The 21860-nt window shown below is 46.7% G+C and overlaps 1 pseudogene; it reads left to right on the forward strand.

Annotated features, from left to right (window-relative positions):
• Positions 1-7951: 7951 nt before the first annotated feature.
• Positions 7952-9126, forward strand: LOC117714756 (ubiquitin-ribosomal protein eS31 fusion protein pseudogene; annotated as a pseudogene).
• Positions 9127-21860: the final 12734 nt, after the last annotated feature.

Consider the following 21860-nt stretch of genomic DNA (forward strand, 5'->3'; position numbering starts at 1 on the left):
CCACCTGCTTCTCTGCCTCCAGAGCGCTAGGATTAAAGTCCTGTGCCACTACACCCAGCTTATCACACTGATTATTATAGCATTTGTACAGGAGACCATGTCCTCCATAATCTCTATACTGGTAGAAGGCAGTAGAGGCCATATCACTGTCTTTGGGATATGCAAACATAAGCAAAACTAGAGTGTTGTGTTGAGAGAGTAATACAGCAATAGGTGTGTGTGGTGGCACACCTTTAATCACAGAGGCAGAGGCACACAGAGCTCTTGAGTTGGCCAGCCTGGTCTACAAAGTGAGTTTCAAGACAGCCAGGGCCACATAATGAGACTGTCTCAAAGAAATAAAAATGAACTGACGCTCCTAAAGGAGCTCAGGAAAGAAAAGACAAGTTTAGGAAATAGCTAGACACCATTAAGATTTTTTGCCATACAGGATAGAATGTTTCTGAAATCCCAGCACTCAGGGTGGAAACAGGAGGGTCCAGAGCCCCAGGTTTGTCTGAGCTGCAGCATAAAACTCCTAACATCCATCCCAGCTAAGCCTTGGAGGTTAAAGCTTTATAGGTGGAAGTCATTCATTTTAGGGAGGAGCCCTTTCAAAGACTCCCAACTGCTAGGGGAACAAAGAAAATGTATTAAAATTGGGAGACTTGGGTGTAGCAGAGCCTGGAAAGGGTATCAGGGTGGGGGCTGATTGTTCTATGTGGTCTTACTATATAGCTATGGCTAATCTGGAGCTTACTGGAGACCAGGAGGTCTCAAACTTACAGTGTTCTCTTGAGTGCTGTGATTACAGATCTGAGCTACCATACCTGCCTTGGAAAAGTAGCTTTACTTCTGATTGTAAATGGTTTTGTACACCCAAGTAAGAAATCGAGCCCCATGTGTTAGGCATGGTAGAGGTAGAAGAGAAGTTTTGAGTATAAAGATGTTTGTATGATATATATATATAGAGAGAGAGACACACACACATACATGCTTTGGAGTAATTGGACTAGGAAGGTGGGGAAAACGGAGCCCTATAAGCAGAGTGTAAAGAGTCACTTCAGGGGCTGGGGATGTAGATTGCATAGCACTCTCCTGTCATGCCAGAGACCCTAGATTCAATCCCAGGTACCACTGGCATAAAAAATGACATCCTAGGCCTGGTAATGGCCTATAATATAAGCACTTAAGAGAGTGGAGGCCCAGCCGGGCAGTGGTGGCGCACGCCTTTGATCCCAGCACTTGGGAGGCAGAGGCAGGTGGATTTCTGAGTTTGAGGCCAGCCTGGTCTACAAGAGTGAGTTCCAGGACAGCCAGGACTACACAGAAACCCTGTCTCAAAAAAACCAAAAAAAAAAAAAAAAAAAGAGAGAGAGAGAGAGAGTGGAGGCCCGAGAATTGGAAGTTCAAGTTCTTCCTTAGCTACATAGCAAGTTCAATGGCTACTTGAGACACTATCTCCAAAAAAATACCCTTATGGGACCATGCCTCAGGAGTGTGAAGGAATGAAGGGAGGTAGGTCTTCTGTGTTATGTCTATCTTACACATTAAGTAGTTTAGCTTTGGGATCCTTTTATTTAAAATGAACTTTAGGGCTGGAGGTTTGGCTCCAGCAGAGTACACAATGCTCTTCCAGAGGACCTGAGTTCAATTCCCAGCACCCAAATCAGGTGACTCACAGCTCTAGGGGAATCTATACCTCTGACCTTTGTAGGCACCTGCACCTGTGCACACGCACACACATAATTAAAAATGATTTTCTAGCCAGCACATACCTTTAATCCCAGCAGCCCTTGGGAGGCAGGCAGATCTCTTGACTTTGAGGCCAGTCTGGTCTACAGTGAGCTAACAGCCAGAGCTACACAGAGAAACTAGACCAGACTAGCCCCAAACTCGGAGCTCTGCCTCCCAAGTGCTGCTGGAATTAAAGCATACACCACCATCACCTGGCATAGTTTTTTGTGTGTTTGCTTGCTCGCTTGCTCGCTTGCTCGCTTGCTCGCTTGCTCGCTTGCTCGCTTGCTCGCTTGCTCGCTTGCTCGCTTGCTCGCTTGCTCGCTTGCTCGCTTGCTTGCTTGCTTTCTTAAAATCAACTTTAGAAGCTGGAGAGATAGCTAAGCAGTTAAAAGCACTTGTTCTTGTAGAGGACCCAGGTTCAGTTCCGAGTACCCACATGGTAGTTCATTCGTAACTCCAGTGCCAGAGAATCTAAATCCTTCTGACCTGTGAGCACTGCATGTGGTGCACATGCATAAATCAGGCAACACAATAATAAAATTCTTAAAAAGTGTAACTTAAAGAAAAATATCTAAACCTCTGAAAAGCCCAATTATCACCCAAGTTTCTGGATGGTAATGGGAGTTAACATTGCTGTCATAAACCAGCCCCGTCCAGAACACATAGCTGCCGTATCTCACTTCTTTTTTTTTTTTTTTTTTTAAAGATTTTATTTATTTTACATATATGAGTACACTGTAGTTGTCTTCAGGCAAGACAGAAGAGGGCATCAGATCTAATTGCAGATGGTTGTGAGCCACCATGTGGTTGCTGGGAATTGAACTCCGGACCTCTGGAAGAGCAGTCAGTGCTCTTAACCACTGAGCCATTTCTCCAGCTCCCGTATCTCACTTCTTATGCAAAGCAGCCAGTGAAGCCGAGGATCCTGAAGATGTTCTATAGATTAGAAGTGATTTTGAGTTCAATGGCTCAGGTAAGGTTAAGAGTGCTGCTGCCCTGGCAGAAGACCCAAGTTTGTTTCCCAGAAGCCACATGGCAGCTCAGAACTGTTCATTACTCCAGCTCCAGGGGTGTCTTGTGGGCACCAGCATGTACATACATGTTGCACTTACATGCAAGCAAAACACTCATGTACATAAATAGTAAGTCTTGAGTTAACCAACTTTAAGTGACAGTTGGAATTTACCAATGGTTTGCGAAGCATGTCTGGCCTTCTGCAAAGAAGCTGATACAACCAACTAAGGTTCATAAGGTTAGTCTGAAGTCATACTACGTGACTTTGTGATAATGTCTTTCATTCTGGAAAGGTCATGGGTTGCTGGTTACCCAGGAAGTGCCTTCCTATGCTGCATACACTAGAGCCGGGTTGGAAAGCTGCCAGTCTTAAACTTAGATCTGCTGTCTCCGGTGTCAGGTCTTGCCTGGGATTCCTCAGGGTTACCTCTGCCCTTTCCCAGTTTAGCTTGTTCAAGACTCAGCTGTTCTGGAGTTCTGGAGGCCAGGGCAGTCTTAGTTATTTTCAGCCTTTAAACTGGCCAGAGCTGGGGCATAACCTGATTAAGATATGATTAGCCTTGTGTGTAATTCACCTCCCTGTCTGGGTGTGGATTAAAGTCCCCGAAGAGACTGGGAATCTTGCCATTTAGTGTTTCTCAGACTCGATGGTCACAAAACTTTGTTTTAGTACAGTCTTTCACCTACATGTGACAGACTGAGTTAAGATTCAGCCGCTTGCCAGGCAGGGTGGCACACCTGTAATTCTAGCACTAGGGAGGCAGAGGCGGAAGGAACACTGCAAATTTCCAGCCACCCTAATCATTATCGTGAGTGCTGGGCTATCCAGGGCCATATGGCAATACCCCCAGCTTTAAAAAGAGAAGCTCCTCCCACACTCCCAAAGCAACACAGCATGAATTGCCTCTCCAGCCACCTGGCCACCACTCCTTTGGAGTGGGTAAAGTTGGAAGTACAGGTAAATTTTGTATAAAATTTTACTTACCTCTTATCACAGGAATAAATAGCAGAATTGCAGACTTAAGTCCTGGTGCACCAGCTACAGTAAGCATGAGCAAATCAAACAAGGCTTACCCACATGCTGGTGGTAGTTAAGAAATGGGCTTGTCTTCTTGTCAGGTGTCAATTCAGCCTCACTAGATGTCAGTAGACTTCAAAGGCATTCAGTACTCTAAAATGTCTTCCTCTCTAGGAGCTAAGTAAAGACCAGCTGTGAAATACCTGTTACTGCCCAATAATGTTCACTTTAAAAAAACGTTTAAAAACACTGGATGTGGCAGTGTATGCTTATAATCCCAGCACCAGAGAGAATGGCAGCAGGGTCACAAGTTCAAGACCATCCTCTGTGCTGGTTATAGCTTTTTGTTGTTGTTGTTTTTTTGTTTTGTTTTGTTTTTTGTTTTTTGTTTTTTTTTGTTTTTGTTTTTGTTTTTGTTTTGTTTTTCGAGACAGGGTTTCTCTGTGTAGCCCTGGCTGTCCTGGACTCACTCTGTAGACCAGGCTGGCCTTGAACTCAGAAATCTGCCTCCCAAGTGTTGGGATTAAAGGCATGCACCACCACCACTGGCTATAGCTTTTATGTCAACTTGACACAAGCCAGGTTCATTTTGAAAGAGGGACCCTCAATTGAGAAAATGACCCTACTATATTGGCCTGTGGGCAACCTGTGATGAATTTTCTTTATTGGTGGTGAAGGACCCAGCTCACTGTGGGTGATGCCACCCCTGGGTGGCCCTGTTCCTATAAGACAGCAGGCTGAGCAAGCCAGCAATTAGCACTCCTTCGTGGCCTCCGCTTCAGTTCCTGCCTCCAGATTGCTTCTCTACTTAGCTTCCTGTCTGACTTCACTCATTAATAGACTGTTATCCAGAAATGTAAGACAAAATCAACTCCTCCCCAAGTTGCCTCCCAATGGTGTTTTATCACAGTAGGAACCCAAACACTACAAAACTACACTCTGTTACATAGTAAGTTTGGGGACAACCTAGGTTATGTGAGACTCCGTCTTTAAAAAAAAAAAAAAAAAAAAAAAAAAAAAAAAAAAAAAAGGCAATTTTTTAATTTATTATTTTATTTTATTTTTATTTTTATTTTATTTTATTTTTTGAAACAGGGTTTCTCCATGTAGCCCTGGCTGCCTGTCCTGGAACTCACTCTGTAAACCAGACTGTCAAACTCCCAGAGATCCACCTGCTTCTGCCTCCTGAATGCTGGAACTAAAGGCATGCGCCAGCACACCCAGCCACATAGCTCATTTTTAAAGATGTGTGTCATAGTCAAGTATGTGAAGTAGAAAAACTCTCTTTGCTTACTTTGACCTGGGTCTCATGCTGGCTCTAACGCTCCACACGTCCTTATAGACAGTTCTCAGTACTTGAGTTCTTTTTTTCTAACCAGAAACCTGAGGTTTTCAGACACAGAGACCTATGCCCATGGCCCTTTAGATAATGCTCGGCAAAGGGGCTTGACCTGAAAGAGGAATCCAGTGGCAGCCCTACCTTTCCAAGCAAACTCTTGTTGAACTCTTGACAAACTCTTGTCAAGTTTGGGCCTATCCACTGACCGTTTCCGGCACCTGTTCTCACTGGCACCCAAGCTCAAACGAATCCTTGAACTTCTGTTTGTACCAACAGGTCCTTACTGTTCTACATTGAAACCCAGAGAGTAGGGAGCAGAGAGAAGTGTGTTCAGCGGGCCTCTGGGAGTAACTGAGTTAGCCTTGGCATCACAGAGCTGTCCAGCAGGGCACAGACTCTGAACTCTGCTTGTTTGGACTGCAATCCCAACTCCTGTAGCTCCCTGACTTTGTGGCTTTGAGCAGTTTACCCAGCCCGCCCACACCTGTGTTTGTTCTACAGAAACCGTCTGATGGTCTCTAAGGGACAGGGCCGTAGCACTGTGAACTCACTGTTCACCCGAGGAACATCGTGGGAGAAAAGCCCATCGTGATGGCTAGCACTGGGGAGATGCCTTGGGTAGAACACGTGCCTGTGTGACTGGAGGCCTTAATTCACTCTCCAGCCATGATGAGAGAAAAAAATGTGACGTTAACAGGAAAGCCACCTGGACATAATTGGGTCTACGGGACTTATTTTCAAGACCATCACTAGAGGCTTCAGCTCCCATATCCTGAGATCTAAATACGGGGGTTTCCTATGAAAACAGTAACATAGGCGAGAAGGAAAAATGTCGTGCAGAACAAACAATTTTCCATTTCCCACAAGTAGATAAATAAAAATCTAACATAAGGGCTGGAGAGATGGTTCAGCGGTTTAGAGCATTGGCTGCTCTTCCAGAGGTCCTGAGTTCAATTCCCAGCAACCACATGGTGACCTACAACCATCTGTAAGAGAATCTGATGCCCTCTTCTGGTGTGTCTGAAGACAACTACAGTGTACTCATAAATAAAATAAATCTTTAAAAAAAAAATCTAACAGAAAAAGAACAGTTTAACATTCAGAGCTCAAACTGTCGACTTGAAGCACCTGAGTTCAGGTCCCCGTGCAGTGACTTAATCTGATGGTGCTTTCATATCCTCATTTGTAAAATGGGCACGGTAGCATTACTCACAGATTTATTGGGAAGATTAATAAGCTAATAAATGTGAAGCCTTCGCTCAGTGTCTAGCCCCCAGTGAGAGGTTCCTAGTGTCCTGTTGTTTATCACTGGCTCCAGACTGCAGGTCAAAGCTGATCAGCTCCACCTGGTGTGACAGCGACTTTGATGGAGAGCTAACTTTTTTTTTTTTTTTTTTTTTTTTTTTTGCAAAATTATACATGTGCATAATTTAAAAGGTCAAGGGGCCAAAAGGCACACGTGAAAACATCGTGTCTGCTGACCCTTATCACTTCACAGTCAGCCACTTCAGCCTACCAAGCTGCTGTTCTTATCTCCGGACTACCACGGCAGCTGGCCCTGATCTGGTTCTGCTCTTAAACCCCACTTCCTTTCTGCTCTGTCTCGCAAGAGTCACTTCACAGACTTTTTCAATAATGAATAGTGCGTACACTTTTCTTTTTTCTTTTTTTTTTTTTTTTTCCAAGACAGGGTTTCTCTGTATAGCCCTGGCTGTCCAGGAACTCACTCTGTAGACCAGGCTGGCCTCGAACTCAGAAATCCGCCTGCCTCTGCCTCCCAAGTGCTGGGATTAAAGGCGTGCGCCACCACTGCCCAGTGTGTACATTTTTCTTATGCAAAATAGTAAAAGGGCCCCCGACACCTTTAAACTGACTAATTTGACGGGCTTACTGAGGGGACTGTTTCATAGAGGTGTGCCCAGCACAGAAAGTAACTACAGATGTGTAGAACCTAAGGCCCCTACGGCAATTGGAAAGTGTGTTACCAAGAGAGAAGATGCCAAGAAGAGTTAAGGGCACAGTCTGCCATGCTCCCTCAGGCAGGATACCCTCCCATTCTCCACACTAGCATGGGATGAGTTTCTGGGTGCTCTGTTCCAGTCAGTCCCCACACCTCAGAGTGGTATGAAAGACCAGCATTATAGTTGGCTAGGATACATTCTCAACCAAACCCCTAGGTGCCCCTTTTGATTTGAATGAGATCATTTTGGGTTTTGGTTTTGATTTTTTCCAGAGTCAAAACAGATTTACTAAAGAACTGAGACTTGGAGGGGCTCCAAGATCCTTTAAAGATGACAGGAAACTCAGTGACCAGGACCAGATATGGTGGCAATCTAGATTAGAGGTACACACCTGAAATCTCTGCACTCAAGAGGCAGAGGCAAAAAAATCAGGAGTTCAAGGTCAGCCCCAGCCATATATCAACCTTGAAGGCCAGTCTTTGCCAAGTCTCTCTGTGTCTCTGTCTCTGTCTCTGTCTCTGTCTCTGTCTCTGTCTCTGTCTCTCTCTCTCTCTCTCTCACACACACACACACACACTCAGTGTCCACAGAAGGGTAAGGCTTACTTAGTTTAATGGGTAAACATTGCTCTCCCACCCAGGCCAGACCCTCCACTGCCAGCATTATGGAGCTAGCCTCAGCTTTTCATCTGGGGAATAGAGACCTGAGCGCTAGCTTTCTAAGAGGATTGTGTATATACGATACCCGTAAACGAGTTCCCTACGTTGATAATATCAAAGCTCTAAGGGGCTCAGGTGGTAGAGGGCTTGCCTAACATGCAGGAAGCCCCGGGTTCAGTTTTGAGCACCACACACAGCACATTGGAGGTGAAATCAGGAGGGTCAGGAGTTCAAAGACATCCTCAGCTACAAAGCAAGTGTGAGGCCACCCTGGGGTGGAACCGCTGCCATGATGCAGAGTTTTGTGAAGACCCTTAAGGGGAAGACCATCACACTCGAGGCTGAACCCTCAGACACTATAGAAAATGTAAAGACCAAGATTCAGGACAAGGAAAGAATTCCTCCTGATCAGCAGAGGCTGATCTTTGCTGGCAAGCAGCTGGAAGGTGGGTGTACTTTGACTGCAACATTCAGAAGGAGTCTACCCTTCATCTTGTGTTGAGACTTCATGGTGATGCTTAGAAAAAGAAGAAGTCTTACACCACGCCCAAGAAGAATAAGCATAAGAGGAAGAAGGTTAAGTTGGCTGTGCTGAAATACTCTAAGGAGGATGAAAATGGCAGAATCAGCTGACTTCGTTGAGCATGTTCTTCTGATGAGTGTGGTGCTGGAGTTTTTTGGGTAGTCACTCTGACAGGCGCTACTGTGGCAAGTGTTGTCTGACTTACTGCTTCAACAAACCAGAAGACAAGTAGTTGTGTATGAGTTAATAAAAAGAAGGAACTGAAAAAAGAATAGTAAGTGCAAATGAACGTGGACTTACTTATTTCAGAGAGAACACACATGTATTTGACAGCACACATGTGGAAGTTGGAGGAGGACAACTTGTAAGAGTCAGTCTGCCTTTCCACCGTGTGGAATCGGGGATCAAACTCAATCAGGGCTTCAGGCTCGGTGGTGTAAGAATGTAATTTCAGGTCTCAGCTTGAATTTAAAATTAAAAGATTCTTAAGTGTGAGTTTCGGTTTACACTCAAATATTAGCTACCCTCAAGGCACATCCAGAGAAGAGCACATTCCAAAGACTCAAACATTCCAGGAAGAAGGGCCCAAGATAAGAGCTTATCAGGGAGATGAGCCCTTAACACAGTACACCTGGGTAAACAGAAGCCACTTAAACTGACCCTCTTTGTTTTAAAGATAGGTGCAACTTTGAGTTACTTAGAAACCGGGCCTGGGAATGGCTGTTTGAAATCCTGTTGAAATCCTTTATGGTTATTGTTTCAGAAGTATTAACTGTCCTTGTGAATTCTGTGAAAATGATATATAAACTGCCCTTAGCTTTAGATCGGGGTTCTTCTTGCCTGCATGCAAGAGAACCCCAGTGCACTGGTTATCATCTTATCATCAATAAACCTCATGTTACTGCAGCAAATCCCATCTGTGGGTGTTTCTGTGGGAGCGTGTCCCCTGGTTTTGGATCTTTAGGTCTAACAGTGGCAAGGTCTTTTACCCACTGAACCATCTTGTCTGTCCTGAATGTGCTTGCTTGCTTGCTTGCTTGCTTGCTTTTTTTTTTTTTTTTTTTTTTTTTTTTTTTTTTTTTTTTTAGGAAAAGGTATATTTTGGAGATGGAGAGATGGCTCCACGGTTAAGAGCACTGGCTGCTCTTCCAGAGGTCCTGAGTTCAATTCCTAGCAACCACATGGTGGCTCACAACCATCTCTAATGGCGCCTGATGCTCTCTTCTGGCCATGCAGGCAGAACATTGTATACATGATAAATATATCTTTAAAAAAAAAAAAAAAAAGTAAGAAAGAAAAGGTGTATTTTGACTGGCATGGGGTGGAGGGTATGCTGAGCATGCACAAGCCCTGGTTCAATCAATATGTAACAATAGTTACATATCTCAACTCTAGTTTTAAGAAATGTAACAAGAAAAAAAAAAAAAAAGCCAGACGGTGGTGGCTCATGTCTTTAATATCAGCACTTGTGAAGCAGAGGCAGTGGATCCTTGTGAGTCTGAGGCAAGCCTGGTCTCCAGAGTGAATTTCAAAACAGGCAGGGCCATTACACAGAGAAACCCAGTGTCGAAAGAAAGAGAAAGAAAGAAAGAAAGAAAGAAAGAAAGAAAGAAAGAAAGAAAGAAAGGAGAGAGAAAACAAAAAGAAAAGAGAAAAAAGAAAACACAGAAGAAAGGTAAGGAGCATCTGAGACTTGTACTTGGGATGGAGAGCTACAAGTGAAATAGACACTTCACAGACGAGTTGCTGGACCGTTGTAGGTGCTGTTCAGGAACGACTTTAGGAAAACATCTCCAGCTTAGCACTGGGGCTCTCCTAGTCCTGGTCCCCTGACTGGAATAAAACCTGTAAGGCCTGCAAGGGCCAGCCTCCTCAGCAACCACTGAACTCTGCACCCGGTGCAGAGGCTCTGATAAGCAGACTGAGGATGTGGGAGGAGCTGGTAATTGACAGCTGGAAACTTCCTTCTCAGCCTTAGAGACAGTGATAGTGAGTCAAGCTGCCCTGACTAGCCAGCAGCAGTTTGCTAGGGGTCAAAAGTCTCCTGGTTCTTTGAGTGTAGAAGCCTGTTCAGGTCAACATTCCACGCAACCAAAAGGGTTTGAAAAAGGGGATTAACATTAGCTGAACACCTACTAGGTGCCTAGATCTTTTTACATTTAGGCTTCAGAACGAGTTATAAAATGTCATTCTCATTCAATGCCGACTCTACAAAATCAAAGAACTTGCCAAATTCTCCCAGGGATGGCCGAACCAGGACTCCAACCCAGGACTTCACCAGGCCAGCGTATGGAGTAAGTGCGTCCTGCTCTCCTTGCTCTGTGGATAAGTAAGTATATGGCTGCATCGTTCTAATCAGGTTGCAAGCATGACTGCAAGCCACAGCCTTTTCTGCAGAAATGCCTTTCTGAACCTTTGTGAGGGGCAGAGACCAGCCAGTGTGTGGCAATAGCCATAAACACTCATAAAAAAAAAAAAAAAAAAAAAAAAAAAAAAAAAAAAAACGGAAACAGGAAGCTCCTCCCTTAACAGCCCAAACCTGCACTATAGGACTCTAGGACTACATTATAGTCTGTTCCTCCTTAAGAGTCAAAAAACATAACAAAAATACGGAAAGGGCAGGCTCTGGGATAGCCCTCACCTGAGCAAGCAGTTGGAACAGATCTTGGTGCAGAACCAAGAACTCTTAGCTTGAAGAGGTGGCAAATTGCCATGAGTTGGGTTCTAGACTGAGCTACAAAGTAGTAAATTCTAAGCCAACCTGGGCTATCGCATAAGATCCTGCCTCTAAAGTAAGTAAGTAAATAAATAAAAACTCAGAGCATCATTGGTAGTCAAAAACAGATAAACTCTAGAGAGTTGGCCACAAATTCCTCTCCAACCCATTTCCAACAGGAATGTGTGGCTTCATGAGCCATCACCCTTCACCAGAGCTGTGGTTTCCTTAAATGTAGCCGGGCCAGACTTGCCAGTGCACACCTTTAGTTCTATCACTTGAGATCTGTATGAGTTTAAGGTAAGCCTGATCTACATCGAGTTCCAGGCCAGTCCGAGCTACATAATGAGACCTTCTCTCAAAAACAAAACAAAAATCAAATAGTAGTAATAATAATGTAACTATGAGGTAGGGCTGTTATTTTTCTTTTCTTTTTTTTTTTTTTTTTTTTTTTTTTGGTTTTTTGAGACAGGGTTTCTCTGTGTAGTCCTGGCTGTCCTGGAACTCACTTTGTAGACCAGGCTGGCCTCGAACTCAGAAATCCGCCTGTCTCTGCCTCCCAAGTGCTGGGATTAAAGGCGTGCGCCACCACCGCCCGGCGGCTGTTATTTTTCTTATTTCACAGATATAAAATATTTACGATAAATGACTTGCCTAGAAACCCAGGACAGTGGATGAAAGTCTGTCTGGCTCCTCCTTCCAAGGTCATCTCTGTGGTAATTAGTAACCAGACTCCTGGGGGACAGTGCCTGGGTTTGGGGCCTACTGCCTGTACCCCACTGCCCTCTGGAAAGTGATGAGCTTCTCTTCCTGGAGTGAGGAAGAGGGGCTGTGTCTATATTCTTAGAAATCTAGACTAGCCGGGCGGTGGTGGCGCATGCCTTTAATCCCAGCACTTGGGAGGCAGAGACAGGCGGATTTCTGAGTTCGAGGCCAGCCTGGTCTACAAAGTGAGTTCCAGGACAGCCAGGACTACACAGAGAAACCCTGTCTGGAAAAACAAAAACAAAAACAAAAACAAACAAACAAAAAAAGAAATCTAGACTAGATTTGAGAGAAATGAAAGGGGGGGGGGCTTTATCACAGTGTTGTCCCTGGGCTCTATATTATCCATGAACCCTGCATTGTCCCCCACCCAGACTCAGAGTCTTCCTCCCTTGGGCCCTGCATCCTTTCTGCATCTCTCCCACCTGGGCTCTGGATCCCACCTAGGCCCTGAGTCCTCCTCTAAACCCTGAGTCCTCCCTTCCTGGGCCCTGCATTCTGCCCTAGGCCCTACATATGCTACCCTCTAGGCCCTGAGTTCCCCACTGAGCCCTGCATCCCCTTGGACCCCGCATCCCCTCTTCCCCCCGGGCTGTGATCCCGCACCTTGTCTTGATGAAGGCATGGCTGTCAGGAGCCGTTCTTGATGCTCACTGGGCCAGCACACTCCTGCTGCCTGGCTCAGTGAACGAGCAGCCTCCGAGCGGCTGTGCCATTGCCAGCCTCATTGCTTTTTCTGCATCGTTAGATTTCTGAGAGGCTCTTCACTTGGGAGCTGTTAAGAGGCATTGTCTCTGCTCTGTTTTGTTTATTTGTTTTGGCCTTTTTTTTTTTTTTCTTATTTTCTTTTGTTCCTTCGAGACAGACTCATATAGCCCAGGCTGACCTCAAACTCTGTATAGTTAAGAGTGACCTCTTCTAACTCCTCCTGCCTCTACCTCCCCAGGCTGGAATTGCAGGTGTGTAACCCCCAGTATGGGGTGCTGAGGGACTGATTGAGCCTTGGGTCGGCTAAATTGGGTACTCTGTCCTCTGAGCTACATTCAGTGCCCTGTCCCTGCCCTTGTTAAAAGCCTGGTCTCCACAAAGGACACATGCCAGGATACCACATGGATTTCATGTCACTGAACCCTGTTCCAGCACATCTTGATGTTTATAAAAAGAGGTGTAGTCAAGTATGGAGGGAGGGGGTGCCTCTGTGGCCCATGCTGAGGCATCCCTTCCCTCTGAGGGACCAGCCACATGAAGGTATAGTATAGGGTTTATTAAGGGCATGGGGAGGGAAGTTAAGATGGTAGTAGAGGCAGAGAAAGGCAGAGAGAGAGAGAGAGAGAGAGAGAGAGAGAGAGAGAGAGAGAGAAAGAGAGAGAAAGAGAGAGAGAGAGAGAGAAGGAGGAGGAGGAGGAGGAGGAGGAGGAGGAGGAGGAGAAGGAGAAGGAGAAGAAGAAGAAGAAGAAGAAGAAGAAGAAGAAGAAGAAGAAGAAGAAGAAGAAGAAGAAGAAGAAGAAGAAGAAGAAGAAGAAGAGAGAGGAGAGGAGAGGAGAGGAGAGGAGAGGAGAGGAGAGGAGAGGAGAGGAGAGGAGAGGAGAGGAGAGGAGAGGAGAGGAGAGGAGAGGAGAGGAGAGGAGAGGAGAAAGTAGAGAAGTAGAAGTAGAGGCCAGCCATGAGCACGTTGAGAGGGGGGAAGGGACTGGGGAGGGAGGGGGGAAGGGAAAGGAAGAGAAAGTAAGAGATCAAAGATCGAAGAGAGGGACAGGGAGGCAAGCAGGCCCTTTTACAGTGAGTTAGGCACACCTGTGTGGGGCGGAGCTTACTTGGCTTTTGCCAGGTAACTGAGGGGCAGAGCTTAGACAGAATGTTAACACATCTGACTTTGTCATCTTGCTTAAAATTGTAATCCTGTAAAACAGGGGTGACAGTCCCTACTCAACAAAAAGACCATAATAAACAAATTAGATTTAAAAGGGTTATGGTACATGAAATGTTCAATCAGTATAAGGGATTACTATTGAAAATCTTTTCTTATTTTTACTTAATCTGTTGTGTGTGTCCATGCTTGTGGGTGTGCAAGCACAGGCACAAGTGTGTAGAGGTCAGAGAGCAACATTTGTTTGTTTATGGATATTTTTTAATGTGTATGGGTGTTTTGCCTGCATGTGTATCTGTGCACCATGCGTGCAGTGCCCACAGGGATCAGAAAAAAAACAAAGGGCATTTGATCCCTTGGTACTGGAGTTACAGACAGTTGTGAGCCACTATGTGGGTGCTGGGAATCGAACCTGGGTCCTCAGAAAGAACAGCCAGTGCTCTTGGGAGCTGGCTCTCTAGCCACTTTGTGGGATCCAATGTGGGGATCAAACTCAGGCCATAGAGTCACTACAGCTAGAGTCAGCCACTCAGCTGTCTTTCTGGCCTTGTTCTCTCTCAAGTCCTTACATGGACCAGGCCCATGAAGTTTGTTCTCCTGGTATGTGAATCTCTGGAAGGAAGCAGCGATCTCTGGAAGTGTCTGCAGAGACTGACAGAACTATAGTGCTGTAGAGAGGGCGGTATGCTGCTGGTCCAGAAGTTAGTTGCCTTATCTTGGGCTACTTCTAGCCATTTCCAGCCCACCTCTGTGCCAGATGAAAATCTAATGGCTAACAGATAGCTTCCACCAAACAGCGTTTCAGGCCTAGACAGCCCACTCCACCCACATCATGCGGTGCCTGCCTCTCTGGAGTACCCACCAAAGAATTTCCAACTTGCTTTGATTTATGATTTTATTTGTTCTGTAAGAGTGCTTGCTTTCATGTTGGGGTAACCCGTATCTGTGATCCCAGGCCAGGGCCACTCAGATGGCTCCAGAATAATTTCCCTCTTGTTCCCTTTAAGATGAGAGCTGTGTTTTTTTCATCAGCAACAGAATAAGAACAATCAAAAATCAGCCGGCGTTGGTGGCACACACCTTTTTTTTGTTTGTTTTGTTTTGGTTTTTTTTTTGTTTTTTTGTTTTTTTCGAGACAGGGTTTCTCTGTATAGCCCTGGCTGTCCTGGAACTCACTCTGTAGACCAGGCTGGCCTCGAACTCAGAGATCTGCCTGCCTCTGCCTCCCAAGTGCTGGGATTAAAGATTAAAGGTGTGTGCCACCACCACCCTTTTTTTTTTTTTAAGAGTTATTTATTTTATGTATGTGAGTACACTGTCGCTGTCTTCAGACACACCAGAAGAGGGCATCAGATCTCATTACAGATGGTTGTGAACCACCATGTGGTTGCTGGGAATTGAACTCAGGACCTGTGGAAAAGCAGAGGGTGTTCTTAACCACTGAGCCATCCCTCCAGCCCAAGCAGCACACACCTTTAATCCCAGCACTTGGGACAGCCAGGACTACACAGAGAAACCCTGCCTTGAAAACCTAAAAAACAAAAAACAAAAAACAAAAACAAACAAACAAAAAAAAATCTTCAAGCTATTTGTGGTGATGGTTATGCCTGTCATCCTAGCATGAGTCTCCTGAGATGGATTACTAGAGACTAAGGAGTTTATTACAAGATTTATTAATGCTATAGACAGACAGATGGTCAACAGCACAGCAGGGCCTCTGAGGAGTGTTTAAGCCCCAGCACCAGAGACAGACATTATCTCAGAGTCTCTGAGGGGAATCAGAGATCCTGTGAAGACAGGAGAGGCTCCTCTAGTTCCTCCTGAGAGCCAGGAAGTTCACAGCATGGGTAGACGGGCTTTGTGACACCTGTCCAGTCCATTGGGAGAGGCTTGAAGCAAGGAACATGAGTGTGGGCTTGCATCTTACCATCAATACCCTTTGATGTCAGCTCACTTTCCAGGTGAGAAATCCCATCTCCAGTGCCCCAGTAGGTGTCTGTCAATACCTTAGGCCACCAGGAGACCAGGAAGACTAAGGCAAAGCAATGGCTAGATTTTAACACTGGAGAATCTAACATTGGGAGGTGGAGGCAGGAGGATACGAAGTTCAAAGAAAAAGTATAAATAAATAAAATAAAAATAATTCAAAACAAACAAATAATAATAATTCAGAACAACACTCAAATCCGTGCTTTACTCTAAAGAGTGGAGAACCCCCATTTTCTGGAGGGCCCAGCTCCTCTGAGGTGTCCCCAGTCCATTAGTATGTCAATTAACAGCCTGTAGAGACCCAAATCCTCCTCCCCGAGATTCTCTAGAGTCTCTAATCCTGATGTCTGCTTCCCAGACACCCAAAGAGCCAGTCAAACAAAGACGCAACAGGGAAAAGAGGGACAGGGAATGAAGTTGAAGAGGAAAAGAAGGCAGATCCAGGAAGGAAGCAGGGGAGCTGTGAATTGCTGGATCCACACTGACTGGGCGGAAGAAACTCAGACCTGTTTTCTGCCTTCTCCATGGCTAGACGCCCAGGAGGCAGGCACAGGTGCCAAAAGGAGCCCAGCACTTTGTTCCTATTCGACTTCCTTCTCCTCATCTTACCCCCACCCCTTGGAAGTCGACTTGCCAACCAGGGTGCAGGTTGGCTTGGCCTTCTCTCTTTCTCTCTCTCTCTCTCTCTCTGTCTGTCTCTCTCTCTTTCTCCTTCTTTCCCTCCCTTCTCTCTCCCCTCCCCCTCTATCCCTCTCTGTTTCTGTCTCTCCCCTCCCCCTTCTATCCCTCTCTGCTTCCTCTCTTTCCCCTCCCCCCTCTATCCCTCTGTTTCTCCCTTTCCCATCCCCCCTCTATCCCTCTTCTTCCCCTCCCTGCTGATCACTTTCTTCCTAGTCTTTCATTCCACCCTGATTAGCTGACCCACTGAGAGCCTCAGCGGGTCCCTCTAAAACCCCGGGACCATTTGATGGAATGAGGTGGGAAGGTGGAAAAATTCTGGATGGATGGCAGCCTAAGAATTGCAGCCCATCTCCTGTCATCCCCATTTCCACATCCAGGGAACAAAGTCTAAAGCCAGCTAACAGAGTGGAGTTTTAACTTTCACCCACTGCCCTGAAAAAGTTTAAACACCGGAGCCTACCAAAAGAAATCAGTTAGGTCACCTCCAAAAAAGACAGTTTCTAACCTTCCTCATTTCAGATCTTCCTCAAACAGCTCCTGCTGGGTCTGAGGTCTTCAGGGCAACCTGTTGAGAAGCTGCCTTAAATGCTGGCACATGTGATGGTAGGGTGTGTGAGCCTGGGGACCGTGGCCACAGCCAATCTTGGGGTCGACAAGGAAGCCCTGTGAGTGTGCAAGCACTTGATCCAGGCAGGAAGCCAGAAGCCCTGAGCCCTAGTTGTCATGGAGATGCTGGCAGAGCTTGGGCCCATCTGCAGTTGACAAGCAGCCTCTTTAAGAAGCGGGGAGGAGGGACTTGGGTGCTGGAGAGCCAGCTCAGCTTGGGGCTAAGGGACCTGGGGAGATAGCCTCTAGGCCAGTAGCCTTAATAGCTGGGGTGTGGTCTCCTGGCAGAGCAAATCCTTAATGCCCAATTGCTACTCCTACCCCCAAGCAAGGGCAGCTGCTGGAGGCCTGGGACAGTGGAAAAACCCAGAAGCCAGAGACTGGCAGCAGAGCCACACCCTGAGACCAGGGAGAAGTCCAGGCTTGCAGATTCATCAGAGAAAACTTAAGACTGGGTCTGAGACTATGATCTCTGACTGACAAGAACACTTCTCTTCCTCTCTCTGGGTTCCCCTGAATGAGTAATGTCCTCTCCTATGGACCAAGTGAGGCAGAGCCACATGGCCCTCTGATTTGATGAGTCTAGACAGGTCCAAGCTATGAAGGGCTCTGAAGCATCTGTCTCTTACGTAACCACAGCTGGGGGATCAGGAGCCTTCAGATGTGCTTGGACATAGCTGCAAGCATTTGCACAACAGGCAGGGCTTGTCCCTGCACACACACACCACACGTGGGTCATACAAAATTTAGGAGGTGCCAGGAAAGGGCAGCTGACTAAATGACCTCAAAGTACCCTTGTGGCCTAGTGAGCTGCCTGGACCTTCCTGCCACAGTCCTGGGTAATTCTGCTGGGCAGGACCGGTTGGCTACCTTTGCCCTTGGATATTTAGAGAGCAAAGGGCGACTACTTCCCTGCTGTCCTCCCAGGAAGCTCAGCAGGGAAGTCCAGGCAGCAGTGTTGCCCAAGGAAAGAGTATAGAAGTTTGAAAGGCATGTGGTGTTTCCCATTTGTGTGATCTAAAGCTGTTAAATAGTTTGTGTTTTGGTCACATCAATGAATGTTCAAATTCCTATTCTGGTTTCTGGACTAGGGTAAGAATGATTTGACAGAGAATGGGGGTCGCTATGGTGACGCAGCTGATAGGATGCCTCCATCATGCAAGCTCTGTGTTTCACTGATAGTTCTACATACAGGAGGCCTGATGGTGCACACCTGTAGTCACAAGACTCGGGATGTGGAGGCAATAGAAGCAGAAGCTCAAGGTCATTCGTGGTTACATAAGTGAGTTCAAGGCTAGCCTGGGATAAATAAGACCCTGTTTCAGTACATACATACATACATACATACATACATACATAATACATATATACATATGAATGCATGGGAAAACCATCAGGAGCCATACACAAAGGACCCAGTGAATGGAACGTGGTTTTACAAGCAGAGCCTTCTCCACAGCCTGAGGTCTCTGCTGCAGGCACCTGGGGTTTCTGTTTAACCCCTCTTAGCAAAACTCTAGGCTGAGAAGCAGAACCAGGGCCCCTAGGACCCCTACAAAAAGACTAAATTGCCTTCCAGGGCAGGAGACTTCTGAGCATGCTCAAGAAGCAGGGCCACATCCTAGCCTAGCCTAGCCTAGCTTCATGGCCAGCTAGAACCTGCTTTCTGACATTTGACCACATAAGTGTTGTGTAAACAGTTTAAAGGAAAGCAGCCGGCAGCCTCATAGCTCAGTCCTTGTCCCTTTCCATGGCAACCCCAGGAAATGACAAATAGACTTCTAGGGCTGTATTCATGCTTTTAATTGGATTGGATCCCCTGTTATTTCTCAATAATTTACCATTGTTTCTTTGAGCCAAGACTTAGAATAGAATTCTCCATTTTGTAGGAGAAGTTTAAAACAATCTGTTCAGAGATCAAAGAATGTTAAGGTCTTATCAAGAAATCTCCCCACTGCACCCCACTAGTCCAGCTAGCCTCAAGGTTCACTACAGAGCTCACATTGCCTTTGAACTCCTGATCCTCCTGCCTCCACCCACAAAGTGCTGGGATTATTCATGTGCTTCACCCTGCCTGCTCAACAAGACAGGGCTCCCGACTCACACACCCACCCACCCGTGTCCCCTCTTCAGCAAGCTGCACACTCATCTTTGTTAAGCATGCCTGTCACTATTCCTGTCACCCAAAGCAACAGAAGGAAAGACTGTCACAGCTGTCCACGACCCTCCCCTGCTGTGGTTAGCCAAGGGACATCTTTGGTTATGGAAACCCACATTGGCGACTGGCAGGACTTGGGACTCCCTCTGCAGCACTAACCTCAGTCTGAAAGGCACTTGCATCCTTGTGACAGTGTAATTCTGGGACCTGCTAACCAGGACATCCCAGGAAGAGTGAGAGCATGAACCTCAGCTTTTCCCCAGGAGTAAGTGCTTGGGAGGGAACAGAGTTGGAGATGGAGTCTCTCAGAGAAGGGTAATGAAAAGGCCAGGTCCCCAAAAGAAAACAGAGGCGCCATTTATCACTGGCCTGGAAGAGCAGAGGGGAGGGGAAGAAGTCACCGGGGAACCTAGGAGGTGTGCCATCCAGACCCCAGGAGGTGGCACCAGGAAAGCTGGAGAAGGGGGGTGGAGTCTTCACACTTCACACCCATCAACTGGGGGGTGGTTAGGCTGAAGACTGGGGGAGGGGGTGTGTGACACAAAGCACTTGAGAGAGAGAGAGAGAGAGAGAGAGAGAGAGAGAGAGAGAGAGAGAGAGAGGAACCTCTACTTTGGCTCGTACCCAGCACTCCCTAGCAGGTCAAGGACGGAGACAGATGAGATTCTCTGCATCTCGGGCCCTGCAACTCAGGGAAGTCATCAACCTTGCAGTCATGGAGAAGGTGAAAACAGGCAGGCTGCCAGTGAGTGTTCAGAGGGGTTTCGGGGTGTGGAGGGTTGTGTCAGGGAAACGTATGTCTCTGACTATGACTCTGGCTATAGAGGTCAGTGCTCAAGTGTCCTTGCGTGTGCTGTGTATGGTCACCAGACAAGGTGCCCCCTTCCCCACGGCCTTTTGATCATCTTGTTTTCACCCCATCTTGCCCATTCTTTAGAAACTTCAGTGACTTCTGGCCACCAAAGCCCGAATAAAAGAAAACACGCCTAACTGTCTTAGCCTGGCGTTGTCGGCTAAGGATGTCCCGACAGACACACCTGGCATCTTGTGGTCTCTGCATTGCCTCATCCCCATTGCTCTGCTTTCTCAATGCCTAACCCACCAGCGGAAATCTTTTTCTCACCCCAGTCCTGATGTTGCCTCTTCTGGAAAGCCTTTTCTGGTTTCTTTGCTCAGGTGACTGTTGTGTTTTATAAAAAGATAGGAGGGGCCAGAGTTATGTTTGGAGGTGCAGTAAGGTGTGGGGGAAGGGGTGTCTCTGCGAGCCCATGCTGAGGCATCCCTTCCCGCTGAGGGACCAGCCACACGACGGTATAGTATAGAGCATGGGGAGGGGAGTTCAGAGGGTAGTAGAGACAGAGAAAGGCTGGGGGGTGGGTGGGAGAAGAGGAGTAGAAGCTGGCCATGAACACCTGGAGAGAGGGGGTAGGGAAATGGGGAGAGAAAGGGTAAGGAGCAACAGAGCAAGAGAGAAAGGAGGGGGCAAGCAGCCCCTCTTATAGTGAGTCAGGCACACCTGGGTGTTGTCAGGTAACTGTGGGGCGGAGCCTAGACTAAATGCCAACTGTGACTTTAGCCATTGCTCTCGCCCCTGAGTGGAGAACCATTCTTATCTTCTTTGTGGCAGTGGGACACTATTTTATTTTTGCTTTGTTTGGCTTTGTTAGAACTTGTTTTATAGACTAAGTCTCTTACAACCCAGGTCAGCCTTGAACTCACTGTGTATCCAAGGCTAGCCTTGAACTTCTGATCTTCCTGCTTCTACAACCCAAGTGCTGGGATCACTGGTGCGTGAATCACCGAGAGTGGTTTCTTGCTTGCATTTTAACTATGGAGGAGGATGTTCTCAGTTCCCTCTATGTTGGTCTTTAAAGACTTACAAATTTCTCTCTCTCTCTGTCTCTCTCTGTCTCTCTCTGTCTCCCTCTCCCTCTCTCTCTCTCCTTCTCCCTCTCTCCTCTCTCTCTCTCTCTCTGAGAGAGAGAGAGAGAGAGAGAGAGAGAGAGAGATTGGTCCCAAACTCATGAGCCTAAGCTATCTTTCCAGCTTCTCTACCTCATGAGAAGGTGGAACTAGGAGTATGCGCCACAGCTGACTGTCTTGCTCATTTCTGAATCCCCGGCACTCAATCTGTGACTATGACTATGCAGGCTCAGGATGTCAGGACTGGCGGCAAGGGAGAGGAGGGTATTCAGGTAGAAGGAGCTTGGCCTGAGTGGAAGACTGGAAGTGGGACAGTGCATGATACATTTGAGGAGTGTGGGGAGTAGCCTTGACTCTGGTATACAGGAGGCACAAAGGAAAACAGGAGATAAGGTCAGAAATGGAGGGCTCTGGGTGCTGTTCTATGGGGGGTCTGATGTGCAGGCCAAGGATTTGACTTTTATCCTGGAGGAAGCCACTGAATGCTCTCATTTAACAAACACCAAATGGAAGAATGACACAGAACTGTTTTGGATGGCACTATCTTTTTGGCTAGGTCTATCTAGGAAACATCTTATGGTACATGCTGGGTACCCAACATTCTTTGAACCTAGACTGTCCCAGAGTCAAAAGACTTTGTAGATGTTCTCTTGAAAGAGACTGTACCCAGATACCACTTGGCAGGGCTCAGGAATGTGCTCTGCTCTTTGACAGGTTTCTTGAGTCATTGTGTAGATTCTACACAATGTGTGGCATGGCATGGAAGTTCTCTGGGTGAGCAGAAGCAATGGCAGATGGGCATAGATTCATTCCGAGAACTTGGCTTACGTGACCGTGGAGGGTGAGAATTCCCACCATCTGCTACCTTAAAGCTGGAGACTCCAGAAACCAGGTGGCAGGGGTCCTGCCCGGACATGAAAAT

The sequence above is a fragment of the Arvicanthis niloticus genome, chromosome 1 (assembly GCF_011762505.2).
Source record: "Arvicanthis niloticus isolate mArvNil1 chromosome 1, mArvNil1.pat.X, whole genome shotgun sequence".
NCBI classification, from domain to species: domain Eukaryota; kingdom Metazoa; phylum Chordata; class Mammalia; order Rodentia; family Muridae; genus Arvicanthis; species Arvicanthis niloticus.